Source organism: Parus major, chromosome 2 (genome assembly GCF_001522545.3).
Source record: "Parus major isolate Abel chromosome 2, Parus_major1.1, whole genome shotgun sequence".
Classification (NCBI taxonomy): domain Eukaryota; kingdom Metazoa; phylum Chordata; class Aves; order Passeriformes; family Paridae; genus Parus; species Parus major.
This window is the reverse complement of record NC_031769.1, coordinates 12,233,353-12,241,249: the sequence shown is the minus strand read 5'-3', so window position 1 is coordinate 12,241,249 and position 7,897 is coordinate 12,233,353. Positions and strand designations below refer to the sequence as shown.

The 7,897-nt window shown below is 38.2% G+C and overlaps 1 non-coding gene across 1 annotated transcript; it reads left to right on the top strand.

Annotated features, from left to right (window-relative positions):
* The first annotated feature begins 7,066 nt into the window (after window positions 1–7,066).
* TRNAG-UCC lies at window positions 7,067–7,138 on the top strand. Its single transcript has one exon. It is a non-coding gene; the product is annotated as a tRNA-Gly (tRNA).
* Window positions 7,139–7,897: the final 759 nt, after the last annotated feature.

Here is a 7,897-nt window from a genome sequence, read left to right as displayed (position 1 = left end):
AGGGCTAACAATAGATTCTTTCTTTAATATATATGGCTTCCCATAAACAGAATTAGAAATTAACACATAAAATTTTGGTAACTTCAGTTACTAATAATGGTAATTAAAATCTACTATATAATACCAGATCCGAGTAAACCAATCCCTATTTTTAACCAAAGCAGCTGTGAGTCAACCTGATCTGCAGTGAAAATGAATTATGCTCATGCTCCACAGTACAGTTTGCTTTTACAGATAATGGCCAATGCTTGAAGGACAAACAAACAATTTTGCAGCTCAGCTGATGTCTGATAACTTGGTGAACCAGACTAGTTAGAAGATTAGGTATCAAAGTAATCAAATTCTAATAACAACAATCAATTCAATAACAACAGAAAGGCATGTAAAGGTATCCAGTGTACCCAAGTCTGTTCTATTAAGCATTTACCATTTATATAATGGAATGTTGGTATGACTTCTAATGTAATTTAATTTTATACAATAAAACTCCAATTTAAGAACTATTCAAAAGTCTCTACAGAAATTTTTGATTAAAATAATGTAATTATCAGCACAGAAAGCTACATTAGCATAAGCAAATCTCAGAGCAGCTGTTGTACTTCAGATGCAGAGTATTGAGCTGAAAAACTTTAATTCCAAATTGACTTGCACAGAAATTGACACTTAGATAATAAAAGACATTAATTATGAGTGATAAAATTATTTTTGTGCACTTATGTTTATAAATTCAGTCTTAATCACTCCTACCAATATTAAGACAGAGCTGTAGAATTGGCTTTCCTGAATGGCAGCAAGAATTGTAAAAAATAAAAACTTTTCCCTCTGAGTATGTGTTTTGAACCATTTTTTTTATAGCAAGCTTGCCCAGCTGTGCAGGGCTGGGAGTCAGAGTTTGATGATCCCTGTGGGTCCCTTCCAGCTCAGGATATTCTATGATTCTAAAATGTCTAAGCCTGGCAGTCCTGATCAGGGATAAGTCATATCACACAACACCATCCCAGACCTCAGATAAAAGTCTTTAAAAGTCAAGCACAGAGAAACGTCCACAATCACCTTAAAAAGTGCTCCCCATTTCCATAGAAGTCGATTTCTATGTGGAAGTGCAAGAATTAAGTGGCTTAATTGCTCATTTTTCTGTGAGCCTCTGGGATAGAGAATGTTAGTTTATTTAATGCATAAATACTCCAGAGTAATTTCCCCCTATTTATTTTCCACTAGTGCATCAATCATACTCATTTGACAGGGCTCTGGAAAGCATAATCTTTTGGACTGACCATAAAAAATGAAACATGCCAACCTTTTCAGAAGGTGATGGGAAAAAAGAAATCCCTACACACCTAAATGAAAACACCCTGTTACACATATTTCCATGTGCACATTTTCCTAAAGATGCAGAACTTAGTCATTCCCTGTTATTCCTCTCCCTTTCAGCTCCCAGAAAGATGGAGATGGAGTAAAATAGAATCTTAGACTCCAGAACAATGTTTAATGTCCAGCATTATATAGCAAAAATAAATTATATAGCAAAATGAATTATATAGCAAGGATAAATAGATTATTTCTGTAGCCAAAATCAATCAAGATAACCTAGTCTAAAACAAAAGCAGAAACCTTTCCCTTACAAGAGAGAGTAAGAAAGAAAGGGAAAAAATAAAGTGACAAAATAAATCTGGAAGTTTTTCTATGGTTCTGAATTTTTCTGCTATTAAAAAAAAAAATAAAATCCTATTCTCAATCAGGTCTTTGTGTTCAGCCTTCACAGTCAAATCTTCCAGTGATGTCTTCTAAAGTTGGGTGAAGGCTGTGGGTGTGCCCTTTTCTGCTTAAAAAACATGCCAAGAAACAGGAAACATGCCAAGAAAAGAAGGAATGGGAAAGGAGTGTGCTGGAGAGTAAAAAATAAAAGGAAAAATAGCCTACTGAATCCTTGAGTGTCTTCAATAACATATGACACCAACTATGTACATGACTTGTACATCTGTAGAAATAAAGAGGCTCTTTCCCTACTCTTGTCAGTTACTGTGTCTATAAATCTGATCATCTAGAACAGATATTGGTATGAAAAGGATGTGCAAATTGTTAAAGGATGTTAAACCTCCCTACTAAAGAACTTCAGATGGGGTTAGTAAATCTGGAATAGTGACAGGAGCTTCTTGAATAAACCACTTTGCTTTGAAGGAAAAAAAAAAACACCTTATTTCTAATAATCCTCTTCATTTGGGGTTGGATTTTTTAAAATATTTGTTTGTATTCTCATGAAATAGAGAAAATTAAGCAACTACTTTTCCTTGAAGTACCATAAAGAGCCCATAAAGGTCTGCTTGATTGAGCAGCTAATTTCTAATATTAAATAATTTTGTTACTCCTGGAAACATCAAAATCACTGCTGGATGGCTTTTATCCATTCTGCCCAAAAAATTAAATATCCCTACATTAGTAAACCTCAAAAATTTTCTTCCCAGGTGATATCTCAAAGTAACACAACAGCCAATAGAACCATTCAGATTGTAAGAAAGTAGGAGTTGTCATTTTATGACTCATCATTTCTATAAAAATCTGCCTGCATTAAAGCCACCACGTGTAAAACTTTTGAACTATCTACTTGCTATTTTTAACACTGATAGAAAGAGGTCCATCCAGAAAGTGACTTATCAGCTTATTTTAGACACTTAAGCAAGGCTGTGATGGCCTTGGAGATGAACCTGAAACGAACCATTCCCCAAGATGCCCATGCAGATTCCTACACAGCACCCCACCTCTGGAGCCAGAAAAAAATCTCAGTTCAGCTTTTCATTAAACTTCCTATCCCATGATAATTCAAATAAAAGCTAAAGAACAAAACCAGTAATGGCTTAGGAATAATTTAAGATATTTAATTTTTTTTTATCAACCTTGCTAGATTTTCAGTTGATTTCATTATCAGAATAATTAGAAAGGAGCTGACTGCTGGGTTCTTTATTTTAGCTGTACTGTGCCAGCCTTGTTGGTGCTTCCCTGCATCTGATATAGAGATCTCTCCTTCAAATTAGGAATAATATTTCTCAGGAATTTTTTTTTTTCCAAATTAACAGCTATCTATTTATTAAATTATTATGAATTTTGCATCCACCAAGAATTTTATTGCTTGCCATTAAAGTTCAGTTACTTATTAATGGAGAAAAGAATACTTGGCTTATTTTTAAAAGGTCAGACAAATTACTAGGTGTTAATAAAAATTCTCTGAGATGATCATGAGTAATTATAGTGTTTCTAATATTTTATATCAAGTCCAAAAACATACCATTTTATTAAGAAGGGAAAAAGTAATTTATGACAGTTAGAAATGAAGGCAACTAAGCTATAAATGAAGGCAACAAGCATAAAAAATGTTAAACAATATTTGCAAGACTTATTGATGAACAACAAGAAGTCAGGAATTTTGAAATGCCATCTTTACAGTCTCTTCTAAAGCATTTGTAAATCTGAGTAGTTGTCTTTTGATAAACAAGTATATATGTGTATGTTACCTTTATTTTGAGTACTGATCACTCATGGAGATTGACCTTGATAGAAAGGATATAACTAACTATGTGAGCACTTTGACCAGAGAACAGCATTTCATGAAACTGAAATCAGTGACACAATCAGTTTATGTATAAAAGAATATCAGTCATGAGAAAGGTAAGATTTTCAAGCAAAAGCCCTATAAATGTGGGCTATTATTTTTCATTAAACTTTTACTTGTCTGATCCTAAGTAAATTAGTTCTAAAACATTTTTTTAAGTTGTTTTTTTGGTTTTTTTTTATTGCTGCATAAGGTCTAAATACATACAACTTTTGAACAGCTTCCAAAGGATCAAATATTTGTAATATTTGCCACATATTTAGGAAGTCTTTTTTGGCCAAAATTTAGATACCTTTAATTTGAAGATTTCTTTACCAGAGAAGTTGATAGAACTTATAATAGGTAATAAACATCTTCAGTTCCTATGGTAGCACTGAGGAGTTTTGAAATCTGGAATACATTGTTCTTCCTTTCAAACTTTTTCTCTGATAAGGACTGAGGAATCCTTTGGACCTACAGTATAACCATGTATTTCTTCCAGACTAACTAAAATGAAATCTGGACTCTGTGAAGAAGCTTTTTTCCAGAAAACTGGACAAATTTAGTGCTGGCAAGACATCGTGGTTTGTTGTTTTTTTTTCATTTTAATATCTTCTAGATTCCTACAGGCTGCAGACCTGCACCTCATCAGTTATGCAATTAGCCAAGGCTATGAGCTGTAAACCAAAAGCATATGTAGCGTGGCCAGGTCCTCAGCAGTGGCAGAGGTCACCAGCAGTGAGCAAGGCATGTCCCCTGCCAGAAAAGCTGTGATACTGCACCTGCTCAGAGCAGCCTTTGAAGCAAGGGTTAATCGAGAGGTTAGCGTGGTGATGCACTGAGGATGATATTGCAGCAAAACCAGTCACAGGTGCAACTTATTTGGTGCAAGCCCCAACAAAGAAAACCTTTAATAAGAAAGCAGAGAGTGTGTCATTATGTGTGCAGTTGGAACCATTTTAATTATGCCATGGTAAAATACTCCCTCTCAGCCATAAGCTGTATGAAGTAGACTCACAGTCAACAGATTTGTTGCCTAGTGAATTAAAACCAGATTAGGAAATGCTACCATTGCTCATTCTTTGTGTTCTGGTAAAGTATAATAAGGGTTGATTTGATCTGCTTGTTCATCAAGCGCTACTGGAATCCATGTGCCTGTGTGTGTGAGAGAGAGAGAGGGAGGCAAAACAAACAGGACAAATTCCATGCAGAGCCCCTCATTTGGCAGTGTGTGTCTATTACCTGAAGGGGGCTTTGCACTTGAAACTGGAACACTGATGTCAGATGTCAACAGATTTCCAGGTGCTTACAGATGTTCAGAAGTGTTTCTAAAATTCCTTAAGCAGGATAAGACTACTCTGACTTTGGGAATGTGGCCCTCTGACTTTATCTGCAAGTTTTGGTGCTTAAATACTTTAGGAATCTCATGCAGCTTTATGAGCTGAGATGCAGGTGGCTGCCCTTCAGAGATCAGCTTAGCCTGTCCCACTTCTCTGCCCTGTTCAACCCACACACTTCAAGTTCCAGCTTTCTCAGAGCTGGCAATCCTTATTCAGTCCTTTTTCTCAATTCAACAGGGACCCATCTCTCTTTCCAGTTCTATCACACAATTTTAAAATCACCTTTTTCATTCTGTAATGCCTTAAAATATAGGATGGTGAGTTCACAAAGAAGATACAGGTAATACTAGAAGCTGAAGGAAGAGAAATATCATTCTTATAAGAGTATCCACACTTCCTCCAGGCTAACTTCTTCACTAAAATGATTCAGATTTCCTAAACAGTAATTGTTTTCAAATGTTTGTCTGTAGAATTTCAGGTTCTGTGTTTTTCTGCAAGGAAATATATAAAGAATAACCATTTTGATGATTGTTAAACCATACTCTTCTGTAATGTTGGAAACAACTCTCACTAGGCTTAAATTTACTATCCATGCCTTTACTAGAAAATATTTATGGTGCCTACAGATTAGTAGAAAAACATAAAAATCATTACAGTAAGGTATGTATTTTTCAGAAGTGATTATGATCAGTGAGTCTGGTGTGTCCCATTTTAACTTCCACAGAAAATGTGGTTCCCAAAAGCAATGATTTGCTGTTCATGCAGCACATAGCTGAAGTGTGAGTTTGCACAGCAATCCATGCACTCTGCATGTCACATGCAGTCAAAATAGACTTTGCAGATACTAGAGGCTTCAGCAGACCTCTCTTAATTTGTTTTATTAAAGCTTAGTTATAAATACACTTAACAGTATGTCCTCATGACCTGTTTGCAGAGGATTCCAAATAGGATCACGGCTGCTTTTGCTGACTTTTAAAGTAAAATATGATAAGAAAATGAGAGAAGACTTGATATCTTTACTACTGTGTAGCTGTGTATGACAGACCTTCATTTAAGGTTTCCAAAAATTTCATCTATGCCAACACTTGCAAAATGGTCAGAATATGCACAGGCCTGGGGGAGCTGCTATGGACCAAGTCATTACTCAGATGTCAAGTGACAGAAAGGGTCAGGATCGATGGATGTCTGAGCAATATTAGCTCTTACAGCTTTTCTGAATACCTCTGCAGGAAGCTGAAGACAGAGGATTTGAGAATGAAAGAGACATGAAGGTCTCTCTGCTTAGGACCTCTCTGCTAGCACAGGATAGTTACCACCACAAACTTGCTGAGATTCCTGTATGTAAAGAGCCACATCTGTTTGTAAACAGCACATTCTCAGAAGTAAAATCATGGATGTCCTAGAATGCCCTGGGTTATTCATAGGATATCCTCACACAATGTGAGTTTTTTGAGATTTTGTTCTTCTAAAATAGTTTGTTGGCTCTATCCACCGTAGAAAACTTTTCATTACACATTATGTCACAAAAATGTATTCAAGTTTGGGATTCAGCACTTCAGGGCTGTGTTTCAGATAACCTTCTTTCAAATATCAACCTTTTACAACTTTATTTAGTTTATTTTCAGCTGTATTTTCCATGTAATATTATGTTTCTTTGGGTGATACTGGGAAGACAAAAGCAGCAGATGATGGAAAGGATAACATAACTTTTTCCACCTAATTTTTTAGACATGAGATATAAATCTCATCTTCAACATTAATGCTGGAAAGACTATTTCTTTTACTAACAAAGAGGATGCTTATTTCATCAGATGTGCACTGTCAGCCAGCCTTTTTTTTCCAATTGTTCTATTATCCACAGTCCACTTTCAGAAGGTTTTAGTCCTTCTATCTGGAATTTATTTTAAACCAATCAGGACACTGGGAACATTTCACTGAACAATACCTTGGGTTTTTTTCACTGTTTATAAACAAACAAGCAAACAATCTTCTAATTTTCTAGTAGCCTTGGCAGCCGTGGGGAAAACTGGAACGCCTCCCTCAGTAGCTCTGGGAGGACAGGCAGTGAATGCTGTAGGTGAGAGAACAGAGGAGCGGGGGAGGCAGGAAGGAGGAAGGCGATCAGGGAGGCTCCATCACCGCGGCGTTGGTGGTATAGTGGTGAGCATAGCTGCCTTCCAAGCAGTTGACCCGGGTTCGATTCCCGGCCAACGCAGCTTTGTTTTGACGCCGTTCCCAGCGGGGTGTAGGAGGCGCTGCCATCCATCCCATCCCATCCCTCCATCCCTCCGTGCGCAGGGATCGCGGGACCTGGGGAAGCTCAAGGGAGCCGGGCAGGGTCCCGCAGCAGGGCCCGGCCGGGGCGGGGGGCGAGATCTGGGGGTCCGGGTGGGGATCCCACGTTGCACAAGAGACAGCGAAGATGTCTCTGCCAGAGTGAGAGCAGGGGGCACCGTGGTTTCACTGCACTCGGAATTGTCCAAAGGGAGCTTCCTGGAGCAGTGTCCAGGTCTCTCCAGTTCTGGAGAGGTCTGGGAATTCTGGAGAACAGTGCAAAGGCAGCAAGGATGGTTGGAGGCATTTCTGCTGTGAAGAAAGAAGTGAGGGCAAAGAGGAGGAATCCTATTAATATGAGAAAACATCTGAAGGCAGGGTGCAAACAGAATAGTGCCAGGCCTTGCACAGTGGTGCCCAGTGCCTGGACAAAAGCGAATGGGCACAAACAGACACATGGAAGGTGCCCTCTGGACATCGGGAAACACTTTTTCATCATGAGGATGACTGAGCACTGGCACAGATTGCCCAGAGAGAAGGTTGTGTAGTCTCCATCCTTGGAGATTTTCAGAAGCTGTCTGGACATGGTCCTGGGCAACTAACTGCTCCTGATGCTGCGTCAGGGTCGAGCAGACGGCATCCTGGGGTCCCTTACAAGCCCAGCCATTCTGTCACTCTGTGCATCAAGCCACGCAGTCCA